The following is a 23980-nucleotide window of genomic DNA, read 5'->3' as shown; positions in this document are numbered from 1 at the left end:
TGTTGGCACCCCAATTTTGGAGACAGGTTTCTTTTTTTTTTTTTTTTTGAGACGGAGTCTCACGCTGTTGCCCAGGCTGGAGTGCAGTGGCGCGATCTCGGCTCACTGCAAGCTCCGCCTCCCGGGTTCCCGCCATTCTCCTGCCTCAGCCTCCTGAGTAGCTGGGACTACAGGCGCCCGCCACCGCGCCCGGCTAATTTTTTGTATTTTTAGTAGAGACGGGGTTTCACTGTGGTCTCGATCTCCTGACCTTGTGATCCGCCCGCCTCGGCCTCCCAAAGTGCTGGGATTACAGGCTTGAGCCACCGCGCCCGGCCGGAGACAGGTTTCTTAAATTCTACCCCCCAGTACCTTGCATGGGGCATCCAGTGGCCCTGTTTGCACCCAGAATTTGCTTCCATCCACAGCAGCCACAGACAACCTCTAGTGGGCTCCCTGCTGTCCTTGTATGACCCATAGGTCATTTCCTGCCACCCTGATGCCCTCTGGACCACCCTGGCCCACCACCACCCACTCCCGCAGAACCATGTCTCTGTGTGTAATCGACTCTAATAATTGTCCCAATACATACGGCGTGTACTCAGGGTCTATTATCAGCTAATGAGTAAATAATATTCTGTTCTAAATCCAAAAGCGCTATTAGATACCAGAGGGGGACTAATGGGCGTTTTAAGACCCCTTTAATCACATATTAACGTGACGCGAAGCAGGCTGTGGAGCCCATATGCCAACCGCCCTGCCACTGAGGAGGCTTTTCCTCTTTAAAAGAACAAAGTCGGGGAGAGAGCCAGCCCTCCATTCTCAGGGCTGGTTAGACAGCCAGGCTGACCCGCTGGGGGTGGAAGAATGTCCCCGATCCGACTGGCTATCTTTGAATAAAACGAGTATGGTTGTGGCCATCCCTGCTTTTCTGGGGCATGGTGGGGAAAGAGGGTTCTGTTCCTATGGACGCTGTGATAAATTACCACCAACTAGGGGGTTTTAAAACAACAGGAACGTCTTCTCTCCCGCTTCTGGAGGCTGGAAGTCTGAAATCAAGGTGTGGGCTGTCAGAGCTGCACTCACTCTGCAGGTTCCAGGGGCGGGTCCTTCCTCACCACCTCCAGCTCCTGGTGGTCACGGCCATCCTTGGTGTCGCCGGGCTTGTGGCATCGCTCCCATCCCTGCCTCTGTCATCACATGACTTTCTCCCTGAGTGTCCCTGTCTTCACGTGGCCTTTTGACAAGTACATCAGTCATTAGATTTAGGGCCCACCCTAATGGTGGACTAGAGAGGCCTACTCTAGTATGGCCTCATCTTAACTGATTTCACCTGCAGAGACCCTGCTTCTAAATAAGGTCATACCCTGAGGTTCTAGGTGGACACGAATTTTGGGGGATGACATTCAGTGCAGGACAGAGGTGAGTTGGAGGGGTAGTGATGACGGTGGGCGGGGAGGGTGCTCTGATATGGGCCCTCATACTCTGAGCGACTATAACATAGAGTTCCTGCCATCCTGCAACCCCCACCCCGCTGAGCATTCCAGAAAAGTTCAAGCACCCGACCCAAATTCCTCCCACGGATCCATCATGTCCTATTAGCAACTTGCATTTCTTATTAGCTACTTCCATCGACTCATATTAATATTTGTTTTCCCTAATACAATGCAGGAGTCTGCTCCGATTAGTAACTTTCATATCACATTAGTGGAAACAACTATGAATACAATACAATCCCAATATGACACAGTTTGATGGGGAGTCGCTAACACAATGAGACTCTCCCCTGCGATGGCACAGGAATGTCGCCCTGTTGTCAGGCAGAGCTGGGGAACGTGGAAACAATCAGTCCCCAGCATGCTGAGCCACATGGGCCACCCTCAACTGACGGGATGAGGTTCTGGTGTGGTGGGAGGTCCTGCTTGGAAGGAACCAACTTAGTGCGTCTCTCCTTGTTTCCAAACACCCACCCATCAGACCAATAAGGATCATTCCAGCTCTTCTCCAAAACATCTGAGCAGCCCTGGAATCTGCAGGGGACAGGCGACAGGCAGAGAGAAGGGCTCATGACATCTTCTGCAACCGAGATCTCCACGGCTCTACCTTTATCGGTGTGACAGGCAGGGCTGGTGTTGCCCAGGTTAATTCATCAAAGACGTGTGAACACAGCAGAGTTGGGGTGATGTGAGGAGCTGCAAACTGGGTTGCTGTCTGATGAGGCCTCAGGAAATGGATGGGGGAGGAACAGCGCTAAGACGGTGCGCATCTGTCAGGGTAGTTTAGAAAGACCTCACTCCAGCCAGCAGGGCTCCGGATTGGTTTGAGTTCAAATCTTATTACTGCCCTTATTACTGCCCAGAGAGTTCACAGTAGGTGCCCTTATTACCGCCCTTATTACTGCCCACAGAGTTCACAGTAGGTGCCCTTATTACTGCCCTTATTACTGCCCAGAGAGTTCACAGTAGGTGAACTCTCTGTGCCTCGGTTTCCTCCTCTGTAAAATGGGGATAAAACAGGGCCTACCCTGGGCGCAGTGGCTCACAACTGTAATCCCAACACTTTGAGAGGCAGAGACGGGTGGTTAACTTGAGGTCAGGAGTTCAAGACCAGCCTGGCCAACATGGTGAAACCCCATCTCTACAAGAATACACAAATTAGCTGGACGTGGTGGCGTGTACCTGTAATTCTAGCTACTCAGAAGGCTGAGGCATGAGAATCGCTTGAACTCAGGAAGCAGAGGTTGCAGTGAGCTGAGATCACGCCACTGCACTTCAGCCTGGGCAAAAGAGCAAGACTCCATCTCAAAAAAGAAAAAACAAACAAACAGACAAAAAAAAAAAAAAAAAAAACCCATGGCCAGCCCAATAGGATTGTTAGGAGGATTAAATGAGATAGGAACAGAAAAAACTTAGAGCCTAGCACTGCGTCTGACACATGGTAAATCTGCCTTAAGATGCAGCACAGGTGATGGCTGCAAATCCTGAAGTGACTTGGTCCCCACCACCATGGACGGGGGCCACCCCCACTTGCCTTTCAAGTTCACCCACTTGTTCTGAGTGAGCTCTGGGGTAGGCATTACAGAAAAATATAAAGTTGAGAATGAAACAGGCCCTCCCCTCGAGAAGCCCATGGTCTACTTAGGGGCAGAAACTACAGAACCGAGAGGCAGGGGTCATATCACAAGAGGTTTTCGAGCCACGTCAAGGAGTGTGAACTTTATCTTGATGGAAATAGGGAACAGTGGAAGAAGTAAAAGCCCCCAAGCTTCAGTGCGGGTGAAGGAACGAAGGCCTGTAGGGACAGGGTACGGTGCTTCCCTTGGTGCCAAACCACCTGTCATCTCATTCCTGGCAGATAGAGAGGCCACGGGACAGCAAGAGACAGAGACAGACAGGGGCCGGGAGGACAGTGCAGAAGCTGAGACTGTGAGCTTCTTGTGACAGCGCTGGTGCTCTCGCTCTCCCTGCCAGCCTGTCTGGGAGACTGGCAGAGCCCCCGCCCTGCCCTGCCACAATCCATTCCAAGCTATCCCGGCAAGGTTGCCGAATAATTCCCACCGCCTCCAAACGGCACTCCACGTGGCAGCCAGCAGCCTGCTGCCAAGGGGCAAGTGGCCAAGATTCCCTTCCAACAGAGACATCCCCTCGCCAATCAGAATGTGGCCGGCACGCGTCCCAGGAAGTCGGACGGTTGCTGTCCACCAAGCAGATGATGCTGTCAGGACTTCTCGGTCCTGGGCAGTGTCCACTACCCCCGCCCAAGCCTCCCAGCAAGGAGGGTCCACACTCAGGAACCAAACACCTGCCCCCTTCCACATTTAGCCTCTGCAGATCCTCCAGATGAAAGCACAGGCTCTAGAGTCGAAATGCGAGGGCTCAAAGCCTGGCCCCTCCATCAAGCAGCTGTGCAAACCAGAGCAAGTCACTTAACTTCTCTGAGCCCTGGGTTGTGTTCACAACACGGGGTTCATACCTCACAGAGTTGTTGGGTGGGTTAAATGAGAGTATCTACAAGAAGTGCTTTTCCAGCGCCTGGCGCTTAGTCCATGCTCAATAAATGTTAGTTTGGGTATCATCATCTACAGTATGTTGTCTACTCAGAACTCAGCTAACTGATAAGGTCAGCTTTCCAGAATGGAGCTAGGAGCCAGAGGGTTAGAAGAAAAGGCTTCTAAGCAGTTAAAATAAATGTCGCAGGCTGGGCGTGGTGGCTCACGCCTGTAATCCCAGTGCTTTGGGAAGCTAAGGCAGGAGAATAACTTGAGGCCAGAAGATCAAGACCAGCCTGGGCAACAATAGTGAGACTTTGTCTTTACCAAAAAAATGAAAAAAGTTAGTCAGGTGTGATAGTGCACACCTATAGTCCCAGCTACTCAGGAGGCTGAGGCAGGAGGATCACCTGAGCCCAGGAGGTTGAGGCTGCAGTGAGCCGTGATCACACCACTGCACCCCAGCCTGGGTGACACAGAGAGATCCAGTCTATTAAAAAAAAAGAGTCAAAGTGGACACACTGAAAGCCCAATCATGAAAACCATTCCATATTAGTAATATTAGAGTAACATGCTTAATATAATCATAATTAGTAATCACCACCACCAAACACTGTGGATAGCAATTTAAATACATCTTAGCATTTCACCAGTAGGATGCTGGTAAATGTTAAACAATCAGCTCTCTGGAGAAAAAGGACAAATTCTGATATTTACCATTTCCATGGTGTACATTTTCCCACCACGGTCAATTTCAAGCCCTGCTGTGATGTCACTCCACATGGAGCTGGAAGGCGATGCTTAGAGCTGGTTCTCACCCACCAGCTCTGGTCACTGCTGCATGAACCCTCTCCACATCCCAATGAGGTCAGTGCTATTTTTACCCCCATTTTGTAGACAAGGACAATGAGGCCCAGATACACATATTTCTTCGCCCAGGGTCATACAGTGAGCACGTGGCAGCAGCACCAGAATTTGAGTCCAGTTCTGTGTGGATTTTAAAGTTCGTGTTCTCTGCATGTGGCCCAAATTCCTCACCATTAGACAATAACACTGACCATCTTGGTAGAGACAGACAACAGTCTGTGTCCACCCTCCACCAAACCCTTGCATCTTCTGTGCTCACCTCTGTTTGACAACTTCTGGAGGCTACTGTCTCAATGAGGTCACTCTGGTTTGGCTCTGAAGACCTCCCGCCATGTGGGTCACCATGGGCCTACACGACCTTCCTGCTTCTCTTTTCTCAGGGGGCAGAAAGATGCATCTCTTCCCTACCCAGACAGCTAGACACCTAATGTTTTCCTAATAAAATGGCACATAGGCTCATAGCGTCCACCCCATCCTTACCTCCATAAATAGCCCCTACTCCCTTATGACACAGAGGCCCTGCTGACAGCATCTACAAAGTAGCTTAAGAAAAAAAGGGAATCCATTGCTCATATAATTGAACAGTGGAGTGTTGTCTTCAGGTATGGCTGGATCCAGCATTTCAAATGCTATTTGCAGGGGTTTGATTTCTGTCTCTTGGCTCTGCTTCCCTCTGATCTGTCCTCCTCCTCTCCCACCACAGCTGGCCCTGAAACTTTAATTTTCACGCAAGTCACCTGGAGATCTTGTTAAAGTGCAGATTCTGCTACAGGGGGTACAGGCAGGGATAAGTCTCTGCATTTCTAATGAGCAATTCAGTTCCACTGTGGACCACACTGTTAGCACTGAGGATGTGAATCCAAAACATTCAAATCCCCAAATTGCTTATGGGACCCCTAACATTCCTCTGTGTCTCAAGGTTTCATAAACTCCCAAAGCAATTATTGTGTGACTTCTAACTATGCACACCTTGGGGGGTTGATCCAGTTTGTGTGGCTTCCTCATGCTCACTTTCTGTTATTGTCTTCTGCTTGTTATTTTTTTGAGATGGCGCTCACTCTGTTGCCCAGGCTGGAGTGCAGTGGTGCGATCTCTGCTCACTGCAAACTCCACCTCCTGGATTCAAGTGATTCTCCTGCCTCAGCCTCCCAAGTAGCTGGGATTACAAGCATGTGCCACCACGCGCAGCTAATTTTTGTATTTTTAGTAGAGACGGGGTTTCACCATGTTGGCCAGGCTGGTCTCAAACTCCTGACCTCAAGTAATCCACCCACCTCAGCCTCCCAAAGTGCTGGGATTACAGGCGTGAGCCACCATGTCCGGCCCTTGTTCTAACTCTTACTCAACAAACACCAAGTGTCCACTCAATACCAGGCCTGGGAGGGTGCTGGGAATATGGGAAGACCCAACCTTTGCCTCAGGGAGCTGACAATTCCCTTCATTTTGCAGGAAAACCCCCAGAGAGTTGGTAAGTTCAGTTTCCAGGTAGTATTACAATAACAGCATATGCTTAGACAGTACTTACTACATGCCAGGGACTGTTCTAAGTGCTATAGAGATATTAATCCATTTAATCTTTTTAACTCACCCTATGCCCTAGGTCCAATGATTAGCCCCATTTGACAGATGAAGGGATTAAGGTTCATGGAAACAAAGTCACCTGCTCGAGGTTATATGACCTTGAAAAGAAAAGAGAAATGATTTAAACTACCAGAGGAAAAGTAGGTGTGGGGCACGGTACTATGTTGGGGACTAAGGAATGCTCCAGGGTAACTTGACCCCTGGCAGGCATGGGTGGGCGCGAGTCAGCAGAAATAAGTGAGCAAGTGACTCCTCCTGGCTGGATTCAGGGGCATGAAGAGGGAGAAGAGTCCTGTATTATTTGGCACTCTTCAAGTTGCAAGCAGCAGCAGCCTAACGCAAAATGGCTTAAGAAAGGAAACTGTTGCTTATATATCTGAATAGTGACGAGGTAGTTTCAGGTATGGCTGGATCCAGCAGTTCAAACAACCTTGGCGGGGTTTGATCTCTTTCTGTTGGATCTGACCCCTTTGTGAGCTGTCCTTCTTCTCTCCCACCATGGCTGGCTTCCTCCAGGAATGGAGGGACAATGGCTGCTGACAGCCCTAGGGTTACATCCTCCCACAGGTAAAAGGACTTTTCTCCCCCAGGCTCATATATAAGTCACAGCGAAGTTTTATTGGAGCACAACCACATCTATTCATTCATGTACTGTCCACGGTTGCTCTTCGGTTACAACGGTAGAGTTCAGTCATTGCAACAGAGACCATGCGGCCTGTAAAGCAGAACATATTTACTATCTGGCCATTTGCAGAAAAACCTATTTTAGACAGCAATGCCATCAATAATACTTAACTAACACCCACCGGGTGAGTACTATATGCCAGATATAGTTCTAAGCATTTGTTTGCTTCTTACAACAATTCTATGAGGTGGGGAAACTGAGGCATGAAGCGGTTAGGAGCGGTCAAGTTCAAGGTCAGGCAGCCAGTTGGCAGTAGAGCTGGGATTCGAATTCAGCAGCCTGACCCCAAATTCTTTTTTTTTTTTTTTTTTGAGACAGTGTCTCGCTCTGTCGCCCAGGCTGGCATGCAGTGGTGGGATCTCGGTTCACTGCAAACTCAGCCTCCTGGGTTCAAGCGATTCTCCTGCCTCAGCCTCCCGAGCAGCTGGGGTTACAGGCACCTGCCATCATGCCTGGCTAGTTTTTGTATTTTTATTAGAGATGGGGTTTCACCATGTTGGCCAGGCTAGTATTGAACTCCTGACCTCAGGTGATCTGCCCACCTCAGCCTCCCAAAGTGCTGGGATTACAGGCGTGAGCCACCATGCCTGGCCCTTACCCCGAATTCTATGCTCTTCATCTCTCTGCTAATCAAGCAAGGTCTTCTGGAAGCTTCAGTAGGTAGGTGTCTAAATTAGGGTGTGAGTTTCCAATTATGGGTTCAAGAAACATACACGCACTTGCTAAAACAAGTCGTCAATCACCCACAGAGCTTCCTCTGCTTGTGAGCTGTTCAGCACTGTCCCATCATCGCTCTGATGGAGAGAGCTGTCCCAGTGAGCCATTGGGTTCTTCCTGGACAGGGTGGCCCAAGCCCCCAAAGTGGGCCAAGGCTGCACATCCCAGCAGTGGGGCTTTAATACAGCTCCAATCCAACATGGGCTTTAGCCCACCCACCAGGGCTCCATGCACAGGCTCCAGTGATAAGCCTGCTTCTCTTGCAACAGGATCTCACCACCACTGGCCCCAGAGCTCTGAGGAGCCCACAGCTCTAAGGATGAAGCCCCAGCTCCCACCCGTGGCAGTCACTGGAATGCTTTGGGCTGGGATAGGGAAACAGAGACTTTCAATTCCAGTGGAGGGAGGGAGGGGCTGGTGGCCAGGGGCAGGTCTCACCTCTGAAAGAGAGTTCAGGGCTTCACACCAGGCCCGGTACTGCTGCTTACTAGTGGTGTGACTCTAAGCAAAGCATTTTCTCTCTCTGGGGCTCAGCTTTCCCCCTCTGTAAAATGGGCCTAACAGTAACCCCTGCTGAAGGGTAGATGTGACTTTAAGAAATGACATCCTGACCAGGTGCGGTGGCTCACGCCTGTAATCCCAGTGCTTTGGGAGGCCAAGGCAGGAGGACTGCTTGAGCCCAGGAGTTTGAGACCAGCTTGGGCAACATAGGGAGATCCTGTCTCTACAAAAAAATAGAAAAATCAGCTGGGTATATTGGTGCATGCCTGTAGTACCACTACTCAGGAGGCTGAGGTGGGAGGATCGCTTGAGCCTGGAAGGTTGAGGCTGCAGGAAGCTGTGATCGTGCCACTGCATTCCAGCCTGGGTGACAGAGTGAGACTGTCTCAAGGAAAAAAAAAAATGGCATCTAGCAACACTCAGCATAGAGTGTGAGAGCTAAGAGAATGGGTTTTGCAGTTGAACTGCCCTGTTTCAGTCTTGTCTACACCATACTGCTATGCAACTACTATTTTGCTGAACCTCAGTTTCCTCATCTGTACAATGGGAATAATTGTAGAACTTTCCTCTTGGGGTTGTTGTGAGCCAATAGGTAGTCAGGGCGGACACACAGTAAAATGCTCAACATTAGCTATCAGGATTACTGTCAACCGAGGCACGCAAGAGAGTGTTTCAGTAAGAACGTGTGTCCTTATTTTCTGAGATAAGCACGACATGAACCAGACTCTGGGAAGCTGGTCCCCAGCCCCCAGGGAGGTGACCCAGTGTTCTGGGGCCTTGATGCTGGGGGAGGCAACCTCATGATCCCCCAGTCCCACCGAGCCTGCTGCTGTGGTTCTGGTTCATTTTGGGCTGAGTCCCCAGAGGGGGCATCCTTTTAATGGGTGTCGCCCATCAGAGCCCAGGGGCTGTGCTGAGACAGCTGATGGGGAAAAAAGTGGCCATGCTTAAGTACCCTTCCGGTGATCCAGGGCTCTGGCTCAGAGACCAGGGCAGCCAGGCAAGGGCTGGCCCTTTAAGCCAAGGAGACACCGTCTGCCCCATCTGTCTGTGGTCGAGCCCAGGCTCATCTGCAGCCCCCAGGACTCTGAGCTCCACCACCCACCCAATGCGGACCTGATATCCCCTCTGGGAGACCATGGGCATTTCAGGTTTCAAACCCATGGCCAAAAGGGAACTCTGCACTCTCACGTCCCACCTGCTCCCACTATTCCTCCCAGCATCTTCCCCATGGCAGGAAGCGGCGCAGAGTCCACCCAGCTGCTCAGGCCAGGAGTCCAGGAAGCATCTTCATTCATTCCATCCCGCCGCATTACATCATCACCGCAAGCCCCAGCAGCCCCACTCCTAAGGCCAAGTCCAAGCCATCTTCTGTCACTAAGCCTCCTCCTCCAGGCCACCCACCTCCCCCCACGATGCTGTTCCAGAGGAATCCCCTGAAAATGCCACTGGACTGCGTCACTCCTCTGCATAGCCCTCCATTGGCTCCCTGGGCATGGAGACAAAAACCCAGGCCCCTCTGTGTGGCCAAGGAGACCTCCACAGCCAAGTGCCACCCTGCTCCCTGCCCACATCTCGCGCCCCCTCTGTACCGGGTCACGTGAGTTCTTGGACCAGGAGGAGCCCTCCCTGACACACCACACACGTGTGCACATGCTGGCACACAGGCACAGAGATGAAGGCTCAGACACACTCACACACACCCTGCACTACACACACGTCCTGAACACACCCAGATGCCTGCACATACATGCCTGCCCATACACACTCTGACACACACCTTGCACACACAGGCCAGACACACCTACTTCTGACTGGTCTGATTCCTCAGCCTTAGGGGGTCAATTTAATAACTCTCCACACCATGGCATGCTGTTTCTTTGCAGAACCACAATCTGTGATTCTTCTATCACAACTCGTTGACATGCTTAGCAAATGTCCCCCTAGTCCCGTCCTAGGCTGCCTGTCCCAGGAGACATTCTTCTGTTCATTGCTGTATTCCCAGCGCCCAGCACCCAATAGGAGCTCAATGAATACTGAAGAAGGAATCATCCCCTAACTCCTTTTCTGGTTTTTTGTAGTTGTTGATTTGTTTTGTTTTTAGACAGAGTCTCACTTTGTAGCTCAGACTGGAGTGCAGTGGTACGATCTCGGCTCACTGCAACCTCTGCCTCTCGGGTTCAAGCGATTCTCCTGCCTCAGCCTCCAGAGAAGCTGAGATTACAGGTGTGCACCACCCTGCTCGGCTAATATTTGTATTTTTAGTAGAGACAGGGTTTCATCATGTTGGCTAGGCTGGTCTCAAACTCCTGACCTCAGGTGATCCGCCCGCCTTGGCCTTCCAAAGTGTTGGGATTATAGGCGTGAGCCACCGCACCCAGCCTCCTTTTCTGTTTTTAAACAGGGCTGCACTTCCATGCTTGCCTATGGGTCAAAATGTCCTGAGAAAACAAGAAGTATGTGAATAGCCAGAAGGGGGCTGGAAGTTCAGGAGACTCATTGTTTATTCTGAAATCATTTTTAATATCTTGATCAGTTGCTGATGAAATAATGCATCTTTAAAAACTAATATTTTTAAACGAGCTACCCAAAATGTTCTCAAACTGATCCGGCTTCAGAATCCTTGGGAAGTATTTCTAAAATCCTTGCGGGTGGCCAGGCCCAGTAGCTCACACCTGCAATCCCAGCACTTTGGGAGGACAAGGCAGGAGCATTGCTTGGGGTCAGGAGGTCAAGACCAGTCTGGGTAACATAGTGAGACCCCCCTACTCTAGAAAAAAAAACAGGTGGGCATGGTGGCGCACAGCTGTAATCTCGGTTACCTTTGAAGGTTGAAGTAGGCGGGATCGCTTGAGCCCAGGTGGTCGGGGCTGCAGCGAGCTACGATCGTGCCACTGCACTCCAGCCTGGGCAACACAGCAAGACGTTGTCTCAAAAAAAAAAAACAAAAAAAAAAAACAAAAAACACCACACACAAAAACAAAAAACCAAAAAACCCTGGCAGGAGAAGCTGCGTTGGGCTCTCAGGTGGGTACTGTCAACACCTGTCTGAGTGGGATGAGGGATCAGAACACCAGCTGGTCTTGAGAAATGGGGGTCCACACAGCCCCTTCCCAGGCCTGAGGGATGGCACCTTGCTCCCATTTCCTGCGCCCCTCTGTGTTCACGACCAGCCTGTCAATGAAGGAAATAAGTTTTTCTGTGGCTGAGTGTTGTTCCCAAGGCCACACTGCTGCTGTTACAACCAAGAGTACAAGGGCAGAGACTGGCTCACCATTTGACGGTTTTTTTCTAGACTCTTCTCAGGAAGGGGAGCTAGGCTGACCGGGCCAAAAATCACAGACTGTCCTCATATCTTTTTTTTTTTCCTTTAAGTAGAAAGTTATAATTACATGTATAGCCCTATTCAATATAATAATCTCACAAAATTTCCCTTCTCCTAAGGGATTTTTTTGTTTGTTTTAAATCGTGTAAAACATGCAGGGGCCCCAGGCTGCCGTCACCCATCTTCATGCAGATGCTCCCAGCTTTCAAAACAGCTGTTCCTCCCCAGAGTCCCATTCCCTTCCCAAGTCCAGGCTCTCTTTGCACTGCCCACTCACACAATGGCATACTTTCTCCAAGTGTCTGATCATGGCTGAGCTTTTTTTTTTTTTTACAAAAATTAATTTTTTTTTTTTTTTGGTAGAGACTGGGTCTCACTTTGTTGCCCAGGCTGACCTCGAACTCCTGGCTTCAACAGATCCTCCCACTTTGGCCTCCCAAAGTGCTGGGATTATAGGCATGAGCCACCGCACTTGAGCTCAATCTTCTTAAAGATGGGGATTGACAGAAAACAACAACAAAAAATCAAAGGTGCTTCCAGGAGGTCATTTGCTATTTGCTCCCCGCCCCCTACCCATCCTTACCAGGTCCTTCCTGTTTGTGAGGTGAAGAAAAGAGGGGGAAGGAGACTGTCCCTAATCCTCTGTTTTCACCTGACATAATTGAAAACTGTTTTTCTATTATCTGTTCCATCGTTGGCCGCCTGCCTTGCCTCTTTTCGTTGAACCTTCCTGACTGCGTCTCTGGAATCACATTGGTCCTTCGCACATCTCTCTAGGGATTTGGTTTAATTTTTACATCTTCTGAGGGTCCCAGTTGCTTTACTGATTCCTGGACAATTTCAGGTGGAGACAACGTGGAATTCCTATGGTCTCATGGATGTTGTGCTAATGCATGTCTTTGCTTAATGTCTGCAAGAATGGCCAGTGAACATTCTTCTTCAAATACATCTCCTGGAATATCTGTAGCTGTTGCTAAAGCCATAAACTACTATCTCTAAGTGATCCTTCATCTTCCCCACTCCCTCTCATCAACCTAAGAATGACTTATGAGGCAGAGATAACAAATATGTAGCATGTGCGTGGTCACTGCCACCTCCCATGTCCATGGTAGACACTACTAATGGATCACCAACTCCTATGCTGCAATCCAAACCATCGATGAATTTGGTCAACTGGACCTCTCAAGTAAAGCCCAAATCAAATCAATTCTTATCCATCACCCATCCTCACCTGCAATAACCTTGAACCTGGTCTTCTGGCATCTCTTCCTTCCTCCTTTCCATTGATTCTCTACACACAACCTAGAGTGATTTTTTTTTAAAGCTGTAATCTTTGAAACATAAACCAGATCCTAGCACTTCCCCACAGAAAATCCTTCCATAGCTTCTCAATGCATTCAGATAAGATGCCAGCTCTAGCCTGTGCTTGAGTTTTGCATGAGCTGGTCTTTTAGTATCTATTACCAGCCTCTCCCGACTAAGGCCTGGCACATAGTAAGTGCTCCAAAATGTTTATAGATTGAATGAGGCTCTCTTTTGCTGATCTAGAATGCAGTCTAAGAATCCTTGTCAACGCAGAGCTCCAGGAAGCCGCCAGTGAATTCTCAGAGTTAGCATGCAAAATGCAGCCTCCCTCAAAGTCTGTTCTGATACTGGGCAATTCTACCCACCTCCAACTATTTGGGAATGAAGCAGGGTGCAAATAAATCAGTGTAGCCCCCTTGATCAGCTTGTTTTCTTTCATAATATGTACAAAGTATTTTACTCCTGATTTTTGTTTGTTTGTGTTTATTTTTGTTTTTTTTTTGAGGCGAAGTTTTGCTCTTATTGCCCAGGCTGGAGTGCAGTGGCACAATCTCGGCTCACTGCAGTCCCCATCTCCCGGATTCAAGCAATTCTCCGGCCTCAGCCCCCCAAGTAGCTGGGATTACAGGCATGCACTACCACACCCGGCTAATTTCGTATTTTTAGTAGAGATGGGGTCTCACCATGTTGGCCAGGCTGGTCTCGAACTCCTGATCTCAAGTGATCCACCTGCCTCAGCCTCCCAAAGTGCTGGGATTACAGGCGTGAGCCACCACACTCGGCTTCCTTTACTTTTTGTAGTGGAAAATCGTTTGCTGAGGTGGTGCTTTGGGCTTGCCAGGGCTGCTGAATGGGGTCCCTCGGCTTTGGGCATCTGACGGCAGGGACCTTCAGGAGTCTTTCTCATGTTTGGACCAGTGCATCAGTGAGGCTGTCACTGCAGAGAAAGATGCTAGGGGTCAGGTGATGGACTGTTGCTTCTTTAGAGCATCACCTTCATGCCTGGCTGTGTCACCAGGATGGCTGAAAAATAGGTTCTAGAAAATCGAACATTCTGGAAAGCCCAGGAGTCCCAGAACTGGAGGAACCACCGGGAGAAAGAGAAAATATTCCAAAAAAAGGAGTTTAGAATGGGGGTAGTCTCTGAGCCTGCTAACTGATTTCTTGGGGAACAGGGATGAGGGCAGGACGAAAAGGGGAACATCTTAGAGCAAAAGGGGAACATTCCTGGTGCTTCCATCAGGTTTCTTGGGAAGCAGGGATGAGGGCAGGAAAGGATACAGAGCAAGGGAAGAGTAATTAGTGCTATTAATTACATCTCAACCACAGCCTACGTTTCTGCCCCAGGATTAAAGAAACATTCATTTGGAACGACTATTAAAGTCTTAAATTCAATGCTTCACAAATCAGGGCAGTGGAATGAAAATTCTTTGTCTGTAGGGACCAGGAGGCAGAGAGCAGAGAATTTTCTATCCAGGTTGCTGCAGTCCAGCTGGAAAAGCCAGGGCTTGTGAGCGGGGTTTGCTTGTTATTATTGTTGGCTGGTTTTTATTTTTATTTTTTTTTTAATTTTTAAGCTCTTTCAGGCGGGGACGTGTTCCAAATGTACAATCTAATGTGCCATAAAAGTCACTAATGTGATTATACTTTTATATCATATTAGAGAAAATGAATACTAATTCAATACCAAATGCTAATTCGGTAGAACCACAAAATGCTGAGAGGTTGCAAAACACTTGCCAGGCTGAACTTTCTGGCTGGTGCCCGAGAGCGTGTGGTGGCATTTTCAGGAGTTGGTGTGTGCGGTTTAGTGAATCGGGTGGTCAGAGCTGTTGGGGTCTGCCATTCCTCTGCAGTGGACAGAGGCTAGGGTGGTTTCCCTGGGAACATATGGGAGAAACCTCGTCACCAGGGGAGAAACTTTCCAATGCTCAGAGGAATTTTCCCAATGGAAATTTTGCAAAATTTTGCAATTTTCATTGGGAGTGTAAATCTGTTTGGATTTTTAAAGTAAGCATGTTGTTTGATGGCATCGGCAATGGGACAAGCTGCCTGTAAATCCAAGGCAAACTTTTCAAAGAAAGAGCACTAAGAATCGTGGCCCAGGAAGTAATATTAATGGCCAACATTTGTTGAGCATTTACTATGAGACAAGCACTGTTTTAAACTCTTTTTTTCCATTAATTCATTCAATCCTCAAGACTACTGTATGAACTAGGGACCCTTTTTGTACCCATTTGACGGATGAGGAAAATGGAGGCTCAGAGAGGTGAAGTGACTTGCTCAAAGTCACACAGTCAGTAAGGAACAGAGCTGGGACGCCAGGCCAGGTTGTCAGCTCCAGAGCTGCATCTTTCATCACCCAACTTAATTGAAGTCAGGCCCACTGACCAATTATGTCTTACCTGTATTATCGCGTGTTAACCCGGAGGCAATCCTTAAGGTAGATATGCTCTTATTCCCATCATACAGATGAACAAACTGAGATTTGTAAATGTTACCTGACTTGCCCCATAGCACCTACCACAGCAGCAATGACAGACCCAGGACTCACAACCACTGTGCTACACAACTGCCCAAGTGCCCCAAAGCAAGGCTGCCATCCCCAAAGGAAGGTCCTCACATCTCTGCCATCCCCAAACTGATGTCCAACATCCCCACCAACTCTGGCTTCCCTGCTTTTTCATGGAGACTTTTGTTCTACCACTTCTGACCCAGGAGTTCACAGAAGAACACTTCAGGTCAGTTTCTGGAACAGTTCCTTCCCTGGAGTCTCTCTTGCAAGACCCCTGCCTCTCTGATTCCCACACAGTTCAATCTCCCAGGCACGACATTCCATTTTATTATCAAACATCAACCGTATCTCCCCGTCTTGGCCAGACATATCCAGAAATGCAGGGCCAGAATTACGACGCGTCAACTCGCCTTCATAAATAATATTTTGCAATTTCCTCGTCTGGGGGCATGGATAAATTATTCTTCCACGTCAAGGTTACAATGATCAAAAAGGTGGCCCGGCTGGCCCTCCTCGAGAGTGAGGAGGAAAAGAAGGCTCTGATTACACTGTGGCGCCAGGCTGAGGCAGGAGCCCCGTGGCCTGGGCTCCTGCCTGGTGGACTGCATGACAATCAGATTGCCGCAAACACGTGAACTCAGATCTGAAGATCCCGCTCCAGGAGGGATGCACACGTCAGGCACATCTGACTTTTGCATCATTCATGGGACTTAACAGAAAGTATATTCCAGTTACACGACATGTGGCGCTGTTTTCTTGTCCACTTCACTGAGAGCCCCAAGGAGCCTGCTGCAGTCACACAGGCTGGCTTTCTCTGTGGGGTGCTAAGAGCAGAACTGTGTCGCCACCAATCCATATGGGTGAAGTCCTAACTTCCAGGACTCAGGATGTGACCTTATTTGGAGACAGGGTCTTTTACTAAGGTAATAAAGCTAAGATGAGCTCATTCGTATGGTCCTCGATCCAATATCATTGGTGTCTTTATAAAAAGGGGGAACTTGGGGCCCGGAAACACAGAAGAAATGAACGTGAAGATGGTCATCTACAAGCCAAGGAGAGAGGCTTTAGAAGAAGCCGCCGCTGCTGACCAACATCTTGATTTTGGACTGCTGGTCTCCAGAACCATGAGAAGACAAATCCTTGTTGTGTGAGCCACCCAGGTGTGGCACTTGGTCATGGCAGACCTAGCAAATGAATACACTGAGATATATTCCTGGGGTGAGGCCATCGGTAGTAAGTGATGCCAATTTGTGTTTTTAACTATATATTTGCTTATGGTCTGTCTCCAATAGAATAGAGGCTCCAAGAGGGCAGGTATAGTCATGTACCACATAATGACATTTTGGTCAGTGATGGATAGATATACAATGGTGGTCCCATTGTGTAAGACTCTAGTACCATATTTTCATTGTACCTTTTGTACGTTTAGAGATGTTTAGATACTCAAATCCTTACCACAAGTTACAAGTGCCTAGAGTATTCAGTGCAGTCACATGCTGTTCAGGTTTGTGGCCTAGGAGCAACAGTCCAGGTGTGTAGCAGGCTCTACTGTCTAGGTTTGTGTAAGAACACTCTGTGATGTTCACACAGCAATGAAACTGACTAACAATGCATTTCTCAGGATGCATCCCGGTTGTCAAGCGATGTGTGACTGTAAATCTGTCATGGTCGCCACTATATCCCTAGCACCTAGAACAGCGCCTGGCTCACAATACGCTTGTTGAATGAATAAATAAGTGAATAAATGAATGAATGCCAGGAAGAATGCCATGCATTCAGTAGGCGCCCAATAGCTTTCATACATTGCAGTATGGAAGGATGTGAGCCAGAGATGCCTCTAAAACTAGAATCCAGGGGCCATCCCCAGCGGGAATAGCCCTGAACCTCGGGTTGCTTTCGGGATTCAAAGAAAAACCCAAAAAGAAAGGTTTGCTCCAGCTGTAGCCACCCCATCTCCACCACCATTTAGCGAGGTTCCTGACCAGCAGAAATCACACCTTGCCTTTCCTGTTTACAAGCCCAAAGCCACACTGTCTCTTCTATCTTTGGCTCTGTTTCCCACAAGGTGCCTTCTTTATGTTTCTGGAGATGCAGCAAGCGGCCTCGCAGGCCCCGTCTAGAGCGGCTTCTCCCCAGTCCCTGACTGCCAGATGGAAGCTAACACCTCCTTCCTCCGTCCCCCACACACGTCCAAGGCTCCCGCAGCACCGCACCCCTGCCTGCCAAGGCGTTGCCAGTTCTACCGCCTCTAACATGCGTATATTTTTCAGACCCCGAGAGCAAATGGTTTTTGCTTTCACAGCAGAATCAGGCCCAATAACAGACATTGCAAACAGGTGGCCCTTGGGCAGAATATGCACACAGTCATATTTAGTTTGGCCTGCATCATGTATATGTTTTAATTTTTCTTTGAAAATGGGTGATTTTGCATAGAAACCCCAAGGCCCAGCCTGTCATGTATGCCACCATGCCCAGCTAATTTATTTTTGTAAAGACAGAGTTTCCCCGGGTTGGCTAGGCTGGTCTCAAACTCCTGACTTCAGGTGATCCGCCCACCTCAGTCTCCCAAAGTGCTGGGATTACAGGTGTGAGCCATGGCACTGGCCTTGAGCCTTTCTTAAACCTTTGCTTCAGAGCACGTGAGATTTCTATGGAAATCAATGACTGATGCGATCTGGGCCAATGTCCTGGGTCACTGATGGCCTTGGTGCACAGTAGGTCCTCAATAAATACTCGTTGAATGAATAAACAGCAACAGCAATCCCAACCATCAGTAATCGCTTGGAAACAGCCAAAGAGGTGCCCGAACCATCAGACTGTGATGGCCGGAGCGAGCCTGGCCAGCCCTCAGGAGCCTCCCAGGCAACACAGAGATCTCCCTGCCTTCCTAGGAGAGGCCAATTAACACCAGATCCCTCTTTGGCTGGCCCTCAGCATTGAGAGCCGGTGACAGACACAGTCCACCGCCCCTAAGTCTCGGCAGGATGGAGCCAAGCGTCAGTCGTCTTCCTCTGCCGTCTGCCCTCCACGCATTCAGTAGGCGCCCAATTCTCGCTGCCCTCCCAAAACCAGACGAAACTGAGAATTCTCCCTGTCAGTGCTGTATATCACTTTGAGATATATACCATATTAGCAGAAAGAACTGAATTATATTGCATTCATGATGCAATTAAACACTTCACTAGGAATCAATGTAAAACTGATGAGGCCTGAAAGTAGTGCATATGGCTTAGAACATTATAAAACATTACCTTCACTCAAATCCTTTTCAGTAGCAATTTAAATCTTCTTACAGTTACTGCTGCCAATGGTAAACCATCTACTGATTCATAACAGCGCATGGTAACGAATGAATTTTTTTAAAAATTTATTCAACTACTAAATTACCCATGAAACCGGAATAGCTGACAGGAATAATCTGAATTATTATTAGCTCTGCAAGTATTCTGCATTAGCCAATTTAAAACCACGGTTCTCAGGCAGGAACCAGTTAGTAGAGCCGGAGTGTTAAATGACTGCTATAGTTCTTCATTTTACTGCTGCTTACATTTAAAGGTCAAGAGATAAAAATTACATATGACTCCAAACATAGGAAGGGTGTTTATCTTTTTCTAGGAATCAGGTCAGTTGTAAACTTTAAAACGTTTGAGATGCAACTGTACAAACTCAAAGGCCTTTGGAATTGTTGGGAATCAGGAGGCTGGTGGGGGGGTTTCCTTCCCTCTCCCACCATTGCTGCAAAATAATAACCAAATAAAACACGAGGTGACCTCTCGTCCTTGTGGTCCAGAAACCTGCTCCCTGAAAGATGCTAATTTCTAATTTTCCTCCCTGGCCTCCACACACCCCACCCCTCCCAGCCCCCAGGGCTTTTCCCAGCTCTTGGGCAGCTCTGGAAGGATCCTGAAGCTACAGAAAGAGGAAGCCACAGAAATAGGCGCTAGTTGCTCATGAAGAGGTTATTTGGTCCAGCCTTCTGCCTCCTGCCCGGGGCAGAAGCAAGATGTAAGCTTTTGGGCTCCTTACTCCCTTCCCTAACCGCCTTCCTGTCCACACCCACTCATCTGTTGTTGTTTTTCCTCCCCTCCAAAAGCCCAAGGGGGAAAAACCAAAGCAAGAGAAATAAAGAACCAGCTTTCTCCAGGAGCCCCATGTTATCCACGCACAGCTGAACAAGGATGGTAAAACACCAGCCTCGTTTCTTTGCGTGGCTTTGGCAAGAGGGGCATGTGTGTTTGGAGCTCTGTGGAAGGACAAGCTAGGCAAGTTCAAGGCATGATTCTCTCTTTTTTTCCCCCCTTTTTTTTGGTGAGGGGGAGGAAGATTAAATTTTTTTTTAACTCACCAAGTTAATATATGCTCATTCTAAAACATTCAAATGATGGAGAAACACACAAAGAGAAAGCTGACTGCCCTGTCTTGCCACTTTGCATTTAGCTGTCGACAAATACTAATGAAGCAAGCACCTACTATGTGCCAGGGCGCTGGGAATGCAGCAGTGGGCAAAACCTTTGGTCTGCATCCTTCCAGGTTTTTCTCTATGTGTCAGCTGACATACATTTTCTCAAAATGATCATGTACTACTCCTGGTTTTATTCATCCAACAAAGTCACTGCCCAGATGTCCTGGACATCTTTAACTAAAAGGCTACAATTCCACTGTGTGTGCAGACTGCATTTACCCAGACCTGAGCAAGGCCTTTTTGTAGCAAAATAAACCCATTTCCAAATGAAAAACTGTTCAGGCTACAAGCAAGGGTGTGCCTAGCCCAGGCCAAAATGGAAATTGAAAATGTCTTGGCGTTTTAAGGGAGAGAGGGTGGGAAGAGATGGTGCACTCCAGTGAAAAAACAACTTTCAACAGGTAAAGAAAGCATTTGTGCTCCGCCCCTGCCCCCAAATGACCTCTTTTGCACAAGCTGATTGATTTCTATGGATTGGTGTGGCTTTAAAACACCAATGACTGTCCGATATCCTCTGAACTGCCAGGAAGCCCCCGTTAAAGCAGGGGTTTTCAACCAGGGGTGATTTTGCCCCCCAGGGGACATTTGGTAACATCTGGAGACATTTTTGGTCGTTTCACTTTGGGATTGTGGGGGGCGGTGTGCTACTGGCATCTAGTGGGGAGAGGCAGGGATGCCACTGAACACCCCACAATGTACAGGCAACCCCCCACAGCAGACTATCCAGCCCAAATGTCAAGGTTGAAAACCCTGCCTCAGTCATTCTAGGATGGTCTAGGGTAGGGGTGTCCAATCTTTTGGCTTCCCTGGGCCATATTGGAAGAAGAAGAATTGCCTTGGGCTACACATAAAATACACTAACGATAGCCAATAAGCTTAAAATCCCACAAAACTCATGATGTTTTAAGAAAGTTTACAAGTTTGTGTTGGGCCACATTCAGAGCTGTCCTAGGCCACAGGTTGGACAAGCTTAGCTAGGTTGATGTGGTTGAAGATTGGGTCTTAGACACAGACACCCTGTGGGTAAGGCCCAGTTTGGCCACTTGCTGCTGGCTGTGTGACTTTGGAGAAATGATTTAGCCTCTCTGAACCACAATACTATTAAGTTTGTGTAGGTAAGTGTCTTGACCTACTACTACTTTTTTTTCCACCCTTAGAGGCAGGGTCTCGCTCTGTCGCCCAGGCTGGAGTGCAGTGGTGCAATCATAGCTCACTGCAGCCTCAAATTCCTGGGCTCAAGCAATCCTCCTCCCTCAGCCTCCCGAGTAGCTGAGACTACAGGTATGCACCCCCATACCTGGCTAATTTTAAAAAATTTTTTAGAGAAGGGGTCTCACTGTATTGCCGAGGCTGGTCTCGAACTCATGGGCTCAAGCAGTCATCTGGCCTCAGCCTCCCAGAGTGCTGGGATTACAGGTGTGAGCCACCGGGCCCAGCCCCTTACCTACTTCTTAATAATATCTACTTCTTCAGGATTATTGGAGGAATTACAGGAGATACTTTGTGTCACGTATGCAGTGCAGCATTACTTAGTGGTGGCAGTAACATAGCTAGTATTAATAGTAGTAGCAGCAGTAGCTGTGGTAATAATGAAAGCAATTTTTTAAATTGTAAAATATACATAACATAAAATTTACAGTTTTAACCATTTTAAAGTGTACAGTTCTGTGGCATTAAATACATTCACATAATTGTGCAACATCACCACTATCCAGAACTTTTTCACCTTCCCAAACTGAAATCCTATACCCATCAAACACGAACTCCCCATTCTTCCCCACCACCCGCCCCAGACGCCCACCATTCTACTTGCTGTCTGTGGATGTGACTACTCTAGGGACCTCCTATAAGTGGAATCATACAGTATTTGTCCCTTTGGGTCTGGTTTCTTTCACTTAGCATGATGTCTTCAAGGTTCATCCATGTTGTGGCCAGGTCAGAATTTCCCTCCTGCTTAAGGCTGTATAGTATTCCACTGTATGGATGGACTACATTTTATTTATCTGTTTACCCACTGATGGCAACCTGGGTTATACTCTTTGGCTCTTGTGAAAAATGCTGCTGTGAGCGTGGCTGAGTCCCTGCTTTCCACCTTTTAGGGTGTATAGCAAGAAGCAAAACCACTGGATCAAATGGTCGTTCTAGTTTTAAGTGTTCGAGAAATTGTAATACTGTCTCCCGTAGTGGCTGCAGCACTGTATTGGAAGCAGTATTTCTAGAGCCGCGCCAACGACGGGGTGCCTGGATGGGAAACCTCCGTGACAAGTCAGCCCCCGTGTCTGGGAGCCTGGGCCCCCTAGAGGCCTCATTTGCTGAGCCCTGCTGGACACATCACCTTCCCGGGCATGTCTACCTGGGCTTTTGCTACCTTTGCTGTGGCATCATAGAGATCTGCTCCAGGCCACCTCCCTTGCCCTCTCCCTCCTCTGCTAGGTGACCTCATGACAGCCTTGCAGGTGCCCAGCTCTGAGCAGGCTTGCTGTCCATTTTCATCCTGTCTCCTCTCAATGCCAGGCTCTGTGATCACACCCTGCTCCGTGCGATTGAGCAATCTGGGTGCCTCCAACCTATGAGAGCTGGATCCTGGGAGCCCAGAGCACGAGAGGGTGGGAACCACGAACTTGAAAAGGGCTCTTCAATCCCAGCTTGGAACTGTGCCAAGGAAAGGGGGCCCCTGGAGCAGGGACTAGGGAAAAGACAGGGGCACAGTGGGAGCCCGGTGGGCAGTGGGGACAAACGTAGTGAAAATTGACCATGGGGACATAAATCCCAGGTTATTTTGTATTGCTCTGAGTGGGCCACCTGGCTGGGGGAGCAAGATTAATGCTAGGACCTCCTCTCCCCTCCCCAAACACTCCTAGGACTAGGAATCAGATAGAACTGGTTCAAATTCCAGCTTTGTTAGCATCTACCAAAATAGTTCCGAAAATAATTTTCCACAGTTCATCTCATCTAAATCTCATGTTGGAGATCAGAGCATGCATGCATGCATTCATTCACTCATTCATTATTTATTTTGAGACAGAGTCTCGCACTGTCACCCAGGCTGGAGTGCAATGGCATGATCTCAGCTCACTGGAACTGCCGCCTCCCAAGTTCAAGCAATTCTCCTGCCTCAGCATCCCAATTATCTGGAATTACAGGCGCACGACACTACGCCCAGCTAATTTTTTGTATTTTTATTTTTTTTTGTTTTGAGATGGAGTCTCGCTGTGTCTCCCAGGCTGGAGTGCAGTGGCGTGATCTCGGCTCACTGCAAGCTCCGCCTCCCGGGTTCACGCCATTCTCCCGCCTCAGCCTCCCAAGTAGCTGAGACTACAGGCGCCCGCCACCACGCCCGGCTAGTTTTTTGTATTTTTAGTAGAGACGGGGTTTCACCATGTTAGCCAGGATAGTCTCGATCTCCTGACCTCGTGATCCACCCGCCTCGGCCTCCCAAAGTGCTGGGATTACAGGCTTGAGCCACCGCGCCCGGCCAATTTTTTGTATTTTTAGTACAGACAGGGTTTCACCATGTTGGCCAGGCTGGTCTCAAACTCCTGACCTTAAGCGATCTGCCCACCTCAGCCTCTCAAGGTGCTGGGATTACAGGTGTCAGCCACCGCACCTGGCCCCAGAGCTATTATTATCCCCATCTTACAGAAGGAGAAACCAAGCCCCAGGAGCTGAATCAACTCTATCAAGATCACACAGAATTATTAGTAGGGAAGCTGCGCTTTAAACCTATGGGGTCTGACTCTGGGGCCAAAAGTCTGATGATCATGCTAGACCACGCTGGAATTTAACCTCTGACACCCGCACGTTAGTCTCCTCGGATCAACTGCACACGTTACTAACCCTCTCTTGCTTTGCTTGCTCTTCTGTAAAATGTGATAATAACAGAATCTACCTGTGGCAAACACTACAGATTGGCCACCCACAAGCTATTTCAACCCATTTCCCCACTCTCGTCTGTTCTCATTTCCTGGGGCTGCCGTGCAGAAGTATCACAGACTGGGTGGGGACACAGCCAAACCATATCACACATGGTATAATTCCAACTCTACAACATACTG

At 48.6% G+C, this 23980-nt stretch overlaps 1 protein-coding gene across 12 annotated transcripts in view; it reads right to left on the bottom strand.

Annotated features, from left to right (window-relative positions):
- The window catches only part of CUX2 (cut like homeobox 2), a 322157-nt gene that overhangs the window by 183903 nt on the left and 114274 nt on the right, over positions 1 to 23980 (bottom strand). The window lies entirely within an intron of this gene.

This window comes from Macaca mulatta, chromosome 11 (assembly GCF_049350105.2).
Source record: "Macaca mulatta isolate MMU2019108-1 chromosome 11, T2T-MMU8v2.0, whole genome shotgun sequence".
Lineage (NCBI taxonomy): Eukaryota > Metazoa > Chordata > Mammalia > Primates > Cercopithecidae > Macaca > Macaca mulatta.
Note: the sequence above shows the minus strand (reverse complement) of the source record. Positions and strands in the feature narration are given on the sequence as shown.